Consider the following 13,172-nt stretch of genomic DNA (forward strand, 5'->3'; position numbering starts at 1 on the left):
TTCATAAACAACTTAGGATCAGATTTAGGTTAACCATACAAATGTAACAAGCATCAATGATACAAAAGCATGGAGGAAAAACTCAAGTAGTTTTTATTGATAAACAAGAAAAGATCCAGGAGGAGTTACAACCGATGGTTCCTGACCCAGCATCAAACTCCCAGCAAAGAAGCCCCTCTTCACCTCCAACAAAGCATAGATCACCCAATACTCTGATGTTTGTCTCAAAACCAACAGCAATTCCTAACAATATGCAAAATTCCAACCTCTCGATCTCTGGGATGAGGGATCCATATATAGATATGTGTAAGGAGGATGAGTCAGCTTGTGATTTGATTAGTGTCTTCTCTCTGTTAGTTCTTTCTTCCACTTGGAGACTGAAGGCCTCTTACTCATCCTTGGTCGAATTCAGTGAGGCAAGTGTCATAGGAGAAGATTCTAGAAGCTTCCATTGTCTCTCCACCTCATGGAATGACACTGCCATTTGTCGTTTCTCGCCCAACGCACCCTCACAGTGTATTTAGGTGCATTGCAACGCACCTATCCAGTGTATTTAGGTGCAATGCAACGCACCTAGCCAGTGGAGCAGCTGAAATGATCTTGTTTTGACTTATTCTGAGCAGTTTCTGGTGGAGGACTTCTGGGAGAAGCTGTAATCTGTTGACCTTGTTCCTTTAGGGGTTAGAACAACACTTTTAGCGACTTAGGAGCCCTTGGTTTATGGACATTTCATGCTTGGAGTTTTAAGGCACAAAAATGTCTATAAAAGCAAGAATTTTCCTGAATTATCTCTATTCATACGAGGCATGAAAAGAAATCTTTTGGTTGATTTTTGGTTTTTTCTGCTTGTACCTGCAAAAATGAAATTGGTTGAACAAAGAAATTGCAACTAACTGAAATGAACTTGCTGAAATGAAATTGCAGAACTGAAAAGGAAAGCAAATGAGATGCAAAAAGGAAAGCAGAGAAATGACTAATCTACTTTTGCTGAAATGGAAATTGCAGAATTGAAAGGAAAGCAGGGAAATGACTAATCTACGTTTGCTGAAATGGAAATAATTGTAGAAATTGAAAAGGAAATGCAGAAAATGAAAGGAACAACTACTCTACTTTTGCTGAAATAAACTACTTAGTAGAATGTTGCAGTAGAAAATAGAAGAAAAGTAGTAATCACAAAATACTCTGACGCTTCCTCGGCAATGGCACCAAAAAGTGGTGAAAACTAGTATTGCAGCAATAATGCTGCAACTCTTGGGCTTCCCACTTTACTTTTATCAACCCGGTAGTTCGTAACAAACTTGGAAGCGATGGTGTTGTATGCACAAGTACTAGTTCTTACTGCAAGCTATCACTTGGTCAGCTGGCGCAACATCACTAGGAGCCCAAGCCAACTTCCATGGATTCCAGAAGAAGATTTATATGTGATGGAAGAAAGGAAATCTTACTCTACAAAGGCTACTCTACTTGCAAAAAGGCAAAGAAGACTGAAATGTAAAGTAAACCTAGCAAACCCTACTTAACCGACTAATCCTACTTTTGTAGAAAGAGAGATGAAAAACCATAAAATGAATGACATTACCTACTTATGAAGTAAACGACATCTACTCAAGCTGTTTCTAGAAGGAAATGAGAAAAAAACATCTTTTTGGATTTTTATGTATTTTTAGGTGAAATTGTCATGCATGTAATTTATTTGTTTGTGAATGTGGCAACGATTAGGTGGTGATGGAGGGTGACTTTGGAGTTTGCAGATGTGTAGGAAGGTGTGGATGGGTCCTAGGAGGTCCTAGGTGGACTTCTGGAGGCTTTTCCTGCAATCGGACTTCAAAAAGACACCTACAAGAAAATCTACAGGAGGCTGCAGGGGATCTATAACAGGTCTACAGGAGGATGCCAAGAGCAGTTTTGGAGGTTTTGAAGGTGGGAAAGTGGGGTAGATGAAGGATAGAGTGATGTGTTAAGGTGTCTAGGGTTCATCAAGAAGGATTAGGAAAGAGAAAGATGGTTGGACTTGTTCAAGGAAAGAGAGGAAAGTTCATGAGAAAAGTGCAGAAAAATAAGACAGATTTGTGAGGGACTTTGGGTGACCTGTGGAACATAGATAAAAGAGAAATGGTGATGGCTGATTGGTTGAATTATTGTGAAAAGAGGATTGTTGCAAGAGAACTGAAACTCACATCATGAGATTAAGCAAGCAAGGAAACTAGTTACATCAAAAAAATAGAACTTTGCATCAAGCTAGTCTAAATTATGATCTAGGAAAGTAAATGCTGAAAAATGCTACATGGAAAGAAAGCATGGAAGGAAATTTACTGCAAAGACATAAATGAGCATAGTGAAATAGATCTACAGCAAAGCATTAACCTTCTAACAAACTGCAACACCAGAAATCCTATGGAAAAGGCAAACCTATGTTTTTTGTGGAAGCAAGAGGGTCTTGGCCTCAGTTCATGGTCCCAAAGGGAGGAAAGGAGGCCAAGGCTCTGCTGATGGCCTTTTTGTATCTTTTTTTCTATCACTATTCAACCTGCTACAGAAAACTTAAATGGAAACAACCTTCTAAATCGGTAAAAGCGACCTATTCTTAACCAAGAAAGAAATTTATCTAACAACAACTAATTCATAACCTAAAACAAAGCATTTAAATACAAAACAAGAGGATCTTGGCTGCTTAAATTGGGCCCTAACCCAAGAGCTTCAGCCCTCTAAGGTAACTCAGTGCTAGCTCAAACAAGATCTTATCTTCATTATCAAAATAATAATAGGATTACGTGAAACTGTCAAAAAAAGTAAGATCGAAGTTGAGCAGAGCAAAGCTGCAACAAAAATTGGAAAATTTGACTAACTTCCAACAACCTAATGAGGCCCTAGGCCTCACTACTTATAAAACTGAAGCTCCCAACAAATTCCTTAAAATCAAGGAGGCTTTGCTTCCAAAACTTGAGATAAACAGAAGTTATCCTCCACTTGCTCGGCTGCCTCTTTGGGGCATTGATGTGGCTACTTGTGCTCCGAGCTACATGATGGAGAATTTGGAGTGGGGAGTCATAAATGACGGGGATACCCTCCTATAAATCCTCTCCCTTGTCTACTTCGAATTATTGCTGCCAATTGTCCATTAAATATTTGACTTTATCTCCAAAATTGACCAAAAATCTGCATTAAGCACACATTAGACTCCATGGCATAATGACCAACCCAACTCACTCTATTAGCATAAATATAATCGAAAAACATGCAATAAAATAAAGAGAATGGTGGATTAAGCTAAGTTAGGAGGCAAAATGAGCCCATATAATTACACATTTATGGGGCTCATCAAAGGTGGTGTGTTGGAGATGCGGAAAGGAAGGGCACTACAAAATGGACTGTAAATCTAAAGCTCCTGACAAAGGAAATGGATCTGATGATGTTCCTTCTGCAGAGGCGAAAACCACCTCAGATGAAGGTGGGGATGTGTACTTGGCTTCTTCAAGTACACATGTAGATCATGAGGCATGGTTTATTGACTTAGGTGCATCCTTTCACTTCACTCCACATAGAGAGTTTTTCTGTGAGTATGATAAATACGATGGTGGTGATGTCTTCTTAGGGGTTGATAGGAAAGCTAGAATCGTTGGTCGAAGAAAAGTAAAGTTGAAGTTGCAAGGTGGAAATGTTAGAACACTTATGGGTGTTCTACATATTCCTGCATTGGCCAGAAATCTTATTTCTATAAGTAAGTTGGATGATGCATGTGTAAAAATAGTGTTTGAGAAGGATACCTGCAAGATAGTTCGGAGAGCAATGGTATTGACGCGGGGAGTTCGGATTGGAAATATGTAAAAGCTGCAAGGTAGCACTATTGTTGATGGGTGCAACGGTTCTATGGTTCCTGAAAGTGGAGCAGAAAATCTAGTGGTCTCTGGACAGAAGACCATGTTGTGGCATCAAAGGCTTGGACATATTGGAGAGAAGGGCCTTTGAATACTTCATGGTAAAGGTATGGTAGAAGGTATGAATAATAGCTCTCTAGACTTTGATTTCTGTGAAAATTGTGTATACGGGAAGAAACATCAGGTGAGTTTCCCCTCTGGTGGTAAGAGGGCGAAACATATATTTAAACTTGTGCACAATGATGTGTTTGGACCTGTGAAGGTTCCATCACTTGGTAAGTTTGTGTACTATGTATCATTTATAGATGACTTCTCAAGGAATACATGGATATATTTCCTTAAGAAGAAATCTAAATTCTTTGATAGGTTTAAATAATTTAAGGCTCTGGTGGAAAACCAAACAGAGAAGAAGATAAAGGTGTTGAGGACAGATAATGGTGGAGAGTTTTGCAGTAAGGAATTTAAAGAATTCTATAAGAAGTGTGGTATAGCAAGACAGAGGACTAACCGATACACACCTGAGAAAAATGGAGTTGTAGAAAGAATGAACAAGACATTGATGGAAAGGGCAAGAAGCATGCTCAGTGGTGCCATGTTAGGATAGGAATTCTGAGCAGAGGTGGTGGAGACAACATGTTACCTGATCAACAAATCACCTTTATCAGCATTGGAGGATAAGACTCCACAAGAGGTATGGACTGGTAAGAAACCCTCTTTTTTACATCTGAGGGTATTTTGATGTGATGCATATGTACATGTTCCAAAGGAGAAACGAACCAAGTTAGATAGTAAATCTGAAAAGTGCATCTTTATTGGGTATAAGGATGGTTTGAATGGTTATAAGCTTTGGAACCTAATAACAAGGAAGGTTGTGTACAACCGAGATGTGGTGTTTAGGGAGGTGAACGATGTTATGAAAGATGAAGTCCAAAAAAATGAACCTGAGAAGATAGAGTTTGAGCTAAGGGAGGAAGAATCTGACTCTACAACATTTCTTCACAGGGATTTGGAAAAGCAGATCTACATGAAGCAACCTAAAGGTTTTACGGTGAAGGGTAAGAAAGAACTGGTATGCAAGTTAAAGGATTCTCTGTATGGGTTAAAAAAATCACCAAGGATGTGGTATCAGAAATTTGATACATTTATACGGGGACTTGGCTTCACCAAAAGCAAAGCAGATCACTATGTGTATTTTAAATTAATTGGTGGTTGTGTTATTTATCTGGTCTTGTATGTGGATGATATGTTGTTGGTTGGAAATGACAAAGAAACTATCCAGGATTTGAAGACCCATTTGTCCTCCAAATTTGACATGAAAGCTATTGGTGCTGCAAATAATATTTTGGGCATGGAAATTAAAAGAGATCGGACAAAGAGGAAGCTTTGGTTAAACCAGAGGAAGTATGCCGAGACAATATTGTAGAGGTTTAATATGTAGGATAGTAAACCGGTGAAGGTTCCTATTCCTGTAGGTGTAAAGTTATCTGTTGAACAGTGTCCCAAGACACAAGAAGAGGAAGAGGACATGTCCCATGTTTCATATGCAAGTGCAGTCGGTAGCCTGATGTATGCGATGGTCTGTACTAGAACAGACATTGCACATGCAGTGGGAATATTGAGCAAGTTTATGTCAAAACCAAGGAAGGATCACTCGATAGCAGTGAAGCGGGTTTTCAGGTATTTGTGTGGCACTAGTGATTATGGTTTGTGCTACCAAGGAAGACGAGGATTAGATAGAGTGTTGGATATTCATGGCTTTATTGATGCAGACTAGGCTGGAGATCTGGATCAGAGAAGATCCACAAGTGGCTATGTGTTTAACCTATTTGGAGGTGCAGTCAGTTGGATGACTAAGAAACAATCTGTAGTGGCACTATCAACTATAGAGGCAGAATACATGGCAGCCACTCATGCAATCAAGGAAGAAGTTTGGTTGCAGAGATTGTGTTCAAGTATGGGGTTAGTACAAGGAGATATAAGGATAGACTATGACAACCAAATTGCAATTTTCTTGGCAAAGAAACCTGCATATCTTTCAAAGACAAAGCACATTGATGTTCAGTATCATTTTGTGAGGGATATGATAGAAGACAAAAAGGTGTTGCTAGTAAAGGTGGACACTTTGAAGATTACTGCAGATACATTGACAAAACCTGTGAGCTCTGAGAAGTTCTATTGGTGTAGAGAAACAATGGGCTTTGCAGAGCTAGATAAATGACTAAGCTCTCTTATGGTCCCCTATGGAAAGAAAACAACAAGTGGAAGAATTTTGGGTTGTGTTATATTCTTTCCATGACTAGCCCACGTAGTTAATCGAGGGGTTAGAAGGGGGGCGAAGCCCCCCCTTTGTTGCGCCGATTACGTAGCAGGGGGGATCACAGGGGTTTAAGGGTTGCAGGTAACCCCACTCTATGGGGTCCGGGGTAGCACCCCGGAAAATTTTGTTTTTGGACCCTATATTAGGTTGGACGGACCTACCTATGGTTTTGTATATGTTTCTTGCACTTGGTTTTGGACGCGATGGTTTTCGGTCGATGGTTTTGTACACGATGGTTTTTGGTCCATGGGATCGGATGCTTCGGCATGTATCAATATGTATTGTAACTTTGAAAGGAAAATAATGAAAAATCAAGCTGGTAGTCTTGGTTTTGGGATCGAGGGGAAAATCTTTGTGTATATGTGTCTTATGTGTTATGCTCTCGCATTGTTTATTTTCTGTGTTTTAGAATTCGTATGCATGTAATTTATGTATAGGGTTAAAACCTACAGGAATTACAAGCATATATTGTTCATGCATGGGATGTGAAAGCATATGAATTCATAGTTGTGGAAGATATACTTCAAATAACAGTAGAGGATATATATTTTATGATGGGTTTATCCAGAAGAGGTGTCCCCATCTCTTTTCTAGGGGAGAGAAGGGGTGGAGAAATGGTGAAATATTATATCGCTACTTACTGTAGACCTTGATCCAAGCCAACTAGAGATGGAAAGAACAACATAAAATATGTAACCCATTTCCCCATTTCCAGATTGGTAGGTAGCTCAACACTTCATGTAGTTAGAAGTTCATACATGCAATACGGTGTGGAGTGTTTGGAGCCAACAATCTTCAACTGGAGTGAGGGAGTGTTAGTCAATATGAAAGAACAACTGTCTAAATCAAAGAGAGGGAAAATTAAAATAATTTGGATACAGTTCCATCTTGGTCTCGTTTTCCCTAGAGCGGATTCCATTACTATATCCTCAATAGATTACACTCGAGCCAATTGATATGAGGGTTTGACGGATGAGGAGGTGGATAGATGATATGTCCCGACATGCAAGTCCATCGATGATTAGTTTATCACAAAACTTCTTTGGATGGTTGCGTAGATAGTTCATTATGATCAATGGTTATTTACACACAGGGATGGATTTCCATGATGACCCTGATCTCGTGCGTCCTGAGGGAGAATGATGGGATTTTATAGGTAAAATATTTCAACCATTTGAATTTTTAAAAGTTTTACAATTTTTTTGTATTTTTTATGTTTCTGAGACTTAAAATATTGATTTGTTCATGAAGGTATTGGGCTTATTCTATCGATAGGTGCTTCATATCTCCTTTGTGTAGGATAATATCCATAGGCGACAATAGAACCAATACAAGTTGTTGCAGTAGGATGAGATGCACTACAGGATCTTAATGTAGCTGAGATCCTAATAGAGGTAGAGCACCATAGGAGGGGTTGACACATAGGATAGATGAGATCGTGATTGACCTGATTCTAATGCGACTTCAGCAGCACACTATCTTTTTTTGTTCTAGTTAAGACTAACCTATGTACCCACGGGGGATTTGAACCGGTGACCTATCGCAAGGAGTACCTTAACAGCACACCCATTCACCATCAATCCAAAGCCCTGTGGGCCTTCAGCAGCACACTATCAGAGTGCCTAGCAATATTGATTAGCTACTGGGAAAAACATCCCATGCAGTGGCTTGTTATCATGAGCACTTTGATCAGTATACTTAGATATTTGCATGTATTTTTTTATATGCGTCGTATGACCATATGTGTCTCAAGATTTTCTTTTTGTAAAACCAAACTTTATATATATATCTATATATATATATATATATATATATATATATATATATATATATATATATATATATATATATATATATATATATCTTCAACATTTCCATGTTCCTATTATGGTTTCGATAGATGTGTTGTGTATTAAACGTATTTACATTTTTTGCAAATGTATATCTAAAACATGATTAGCAAGCGCATCTATCAATGTGTTTAGACTTCTAGAAATGTTTTCATATTATATGAAGTCAAAATTTATTTCTCGAAGTCGAATCCCTTAAAAACCTACGGAATGTGGTAGGACATATTACTGAATAAACATTAGCAAGTTGTAGTACCACGAGTTGCGAGTCTAGTTTGACGACTAAAAGATGGATACCATGTGAAATAACATCAGATAGTAGCTTGACCACTGCACTATACTCTTTGATGTTGTTGGTAGAATGACTAGTACAAATCCCTTGTAAACCCACTAACTCACCATTTGGAGAAAATATAGCCCATGTTGTGGACGATAGGTTCCGAGTACTACTACTAGCACCATTAGCATAACCAAAATACAGTTCAAGGTATGTCGTCATCTACAAACCAAACGAAAAAGGGATCAACATAAACCCTAGGAAACTCTAAAGAGACACAGTAAACACACTCAATATGCATATACACAATATCTACACAGTGTTACTAAGCATGAGATTAAGCACAATATTTCTTTAGATACCACCTATTTCTAGGCTACACCAGTGGAATTCCATCAAAATCGACCAACTCATAATCCCCTTTTGCAAGAACATGCTTGAAAATATATGGACCGGATCACATAGGTTGGAACTTTCATGATCCTAACGTATTAGATTCTTGGTCATATAAAAGAACAAGGTCTCCTTCTAAGAAGACGCAAGACTTGACACTTTTGTTGTATTGCACCTTGATACGTGTTTTATGAGCTTCATTAGCTATATCAGTATCGCGCGATTTCTCATCTAATCGAGTTAGATGTAAAGGATGTTCCTCTTCTACATAAGTAGTAGGGAGAATTTCTACATCTAGTTTCAATGATGGAATCTCTCATTCGATTGGAAGTATTGCTTCTAGATGATAAAGAAACTTAAAGGGTGTAAATCTTATTGAGGTTTGGTATTCCCACAAGGCAGCATAAAGAAGAAAAATTTAGTTCAATTTATGGACCCCCATCATATGTTGAAGCATAGTTTTGAGAAATTTATTGATACACTCAACCCATCCATTAGTTTGAGTATAGTACGGAGTGGAACTTTCATGGGAAATTCCCATCTTAGCAGTTGGTTTGGTCATTATATTATTCCATAAATTATTTCTGTCATTCGTAACTATGGCTTGTGGAACACCAAATCATGTGATAACATGATTGAAAAATAAATATGCGGTCGTTTCTCTAGTGTTGTTAAATGTGGGCATCGCCTTGGCCCATTTAGTAAAATAATATACAGTGACAATGATATAAGCATGCCCCCTGGTTGAGTAATGATTACATGTCATAAAGTCAATACCCCATTTCGCAAAAGGTATGAGAGTGATAACAGGATGAAATGGAGTAGGTAGAGCATGAGTCTTATGATCATAAATTTATCCTACATGACACTTCTGGACAAAGAGAATACAATCTTGAAAAATGGTAGGTCAAAAGTAACTTACGCATAAGATATTCTGTGTGGTAGCATAGAAAGAAAAATGACCACCACATTCCCCTAAGTGGAATTCATTAAGGAATTTCTTGGCCTCCTCATAAGTGAGGCACCTTCGTAAAATCGCGTCAATACTGCGTCGATAAAGGGTGTTACCAATAATTATGTAATTCTTGGCTTGGTATCGAATATGTCACTCCTCGAAGTGGTATGTATCAGGCCAAAAAGTATGGGTCTAGAGATATATTAGAATTTCTCCATACCATCGGTCAGATGATGAAATCATAAACAATGACTCGTTAGAGATAGAAACATTAGATGTCGATTCAGAATAAGGGGAAGGAAGGTCACACATAAGCTCGACGAAAAAAAAGGATTTCTTTGACTTGGATTTGATGAATTCCATGTAAAACTCTTGTAGGATAATGACCCATTTAGAGTATTTTCATCCCAGCAATTGACATGACAAAATGTATGTCATAAGGTTTTTTCGGAGCAAGATGTAATAGTGGAACCTTTAAATAATTTGAACGGTCACCATAGCCAACATTTCTATGTGGGGATACCTAAATTTTTGTATCATTGAGATTCTGACTAAGATAATATGTTGGGTTGTATGTTCCTACATTTTATTCCTAAACCAATACCATTTGTAGAGTAGAAATGGCAGCAACAAGATACAAGAAATAGTTGTGCTAGTAATTAGGGGGATATAAGAGAGATGCCTGAACCAGTACATCTTTTAGGGAATAAAAAACTTTCTAAGAAACATTGTCCCAATGGAATGGAACCCCTTTCTTAAGTAGGCGAGTGAATCCTTTGGTCAACTTAGCATAATTATGGATGGACCTTCGTAGGAAGTTAGCTTTCCCTTAAGTTGTTGAAGTTGAACGAGTGAAGAAGGTGCAGGTAGGTCGATGATTTCCTATATTTTGAGAGGATCAATATGAATTCCATGTTTTGAAATAAATAATCCAAGAAGTTGACTAGAACTAATGTAGAACACACATTTGTGTGGATTCAGTCGAATATTATAGTGTCTACACCATAATAAAATGTTCCTAAGATGCATTGGGTGATCAAACTGATACTTAGAATGAGTAGGGATATCATCCAAGCAAGGTTTCACGATGTGTTTAATATCATGAAAAGTAATCCATTGTCCATTGAAACATGGCCCCAACATTCTTTAGATCAAATGGGAGTTTTCGGTAGGAGAATGTACCCTAGGTACATATAAATGCAGTTTTAGGTTGGTCGGCTGGGAGAATGTTGATTTTATTATATCAGGAGAAAACATCCATGAATGAATAGATTTCACAGCTAGCATAGTCATCAACAATCTGGTCGATGAATGGGTTCGGATATTTGTACCTGGACACACATGATTCACATCCCGATAATCAACGCATACACAGATTGTCCCCTGTTTCTTCATGACATTGACAATATTTAACACCCAATCTGTCAGAGGAATGGGGTATCTGAACTAGTTTAGCATCATGATACGTTTTAATCTCATGCACCACTATATTTGCATCAATACCTAGCATTTCCTCATAATTCCAGGAAAATACATTACAAAACTCCTGAATTGGGCTTTATTGGTCTCAATCTCGGATAGAGAGCAAGACGCACCAATGTGTAGATTTTCGACAATACCCGATTTAACAGAGATATCAAGTGGTATTGTCTCTTCTATATTCAAGATATTCTTTTTGGAATTGACTTTGTGAATAGAAATATAATTCATAAAATACTCGACAATATTGGGTAGACACACATCACTGAGATTATCCTTAATAGAATCTAGTATGGAGGAATGATGGTGATGATCGTCCCACGATGCATCATCTGGCATCATGATCTCCATGATGCTCTCATTGGTAGAAAATATAAAATAGAATGGATCAAAACACATGTCATAATACAATGATCGATCAAGCCAATTGATCGAAGAGATGGTGTGAGTTGTACAAGTTGAATAAATGGTTTCGTAATCAAGTTCAATTGGGCTAAGCAACATTCGATCACCAAAACTATGGATGCTAGTTTCATTTGGAATAATCCATGGACCATTCTGGATAGTAGAAGATGATATCATATTGATATAACCAATTGAAGATGATTTTTCAGGAAGTGGAGGAGAAGGAAGCGAAAAAGTTCCCATGAGAGAGGAATCCTTTCAATAGTCCAACCCTGGAATGTTGATAAGAATGTAGAGTTTCCCCTACAAGTGGAACATTTCCAGTAACATAAGAATCTGAGGCGAAAAAGGTGATTTTGTCAATAGCCACAATCCTTCCCTTATGAGGAAAGGTTATCATATGGAAATAAATCGAAACGACTACGGCCATGGCATAAACCCACATGCAACCCAATAGAAGATTATAATCAAGAGGTCCATCAATAACTTCCACTTCTATGGATACATTTTGGCCCCCTAATTCTACTTGTAAGAAAATCATATTACCACAAGGATTATATGTTCTCCCATCAAAATCTTTCAATGTGGTAGGTCAATGACTCAGTTGAGGAGAACCAATCACTTTCCAATAAGACATATACATGATAGAGGGCAAGGCTCCCTCGTCCATAATATAACGATGAATGTTTTTATCATGGATGATGACCTGGATTTTGAAGGCCAATTGAGTTGGAAGGCAAGGGGTATAATTTTCATAATTAAAAACAACTAGGTTGGAATACGAAGTATCCACACATCTGATAGACGAAAGCAAAGGATTTTTCTGGCAGAACAATTTTGCAACACCTCAAGGGTCAACATAGTTGATGAAGACTGAGCCAAGGCTTCAACTAAGTTATAATTTTGAGTAGCCCTAACATTAGGTTTAAAATCGGACTTATGAATAACACACTTCAAAAGCTTAATAGTTAACTTTGTATGAATCGTGGGTGGATAAGGATTAGATGGAGGTGATGCCAAACTGGTAGGTTGATCAATAGCCTAAGTGTTTGAAGGATTCACATTACCATAGTCCTTATTCCAAGTAGCCACAATAACATCAGATTTATGATTCATGGAATAAATCATTAAATTGTGTTAGAGGAAGATGGGTCCCAAGAAACCATTGGGGTCTCTTGATTGGGAAACGGATCGGTCAACACAGCGAGAGAAGTGGAGGATTTCATAAACTGATTCACTTCGGCATGGTGAGGACAGACATGAGTAAATTAATCCTCATTGCAAATCAAGTATGGGTAATGGGGCTTTCATTTCTAATCATAGTACTCATTTGTCTGTTTATCCTATGGTGAAGAATCTTTCTTCTTTTTTCCTTTTCCTTTCTTCTTACTTCCTGGTTGCTGTTGAGATTTTCCTTTATTAGATGAAACGAAATTTATCTCAAAAGAACAAGCCACAGGAGGATTAGATGAAGAGTTTTGGGCAAAAGAAGTGAGAGTAGCAGTAGATGGTTTACTCACTATATGCAAACTACCAAATCCAATGATTCCATCAACAACATGAGATTCTTTACTAATAGTGGGAGGAACAACATTTCAAGGTCTCAGAGCATCTAGTATCT

This window comes from Pinus tabuliformis, chromosome 7 (genome assembly GCF_031772625.1).
Source record: "Pinus tabuliformis cultivar Carrire ecotype Pingquan chromosome 7, CPIR1, whole genome shotgun sequence".
NCBI lineage: Eukaryota > Viridiplantae > Streptophyta > Pinopsida > Pinales > Pinaceae > Pinus > Pinus tabuliformis.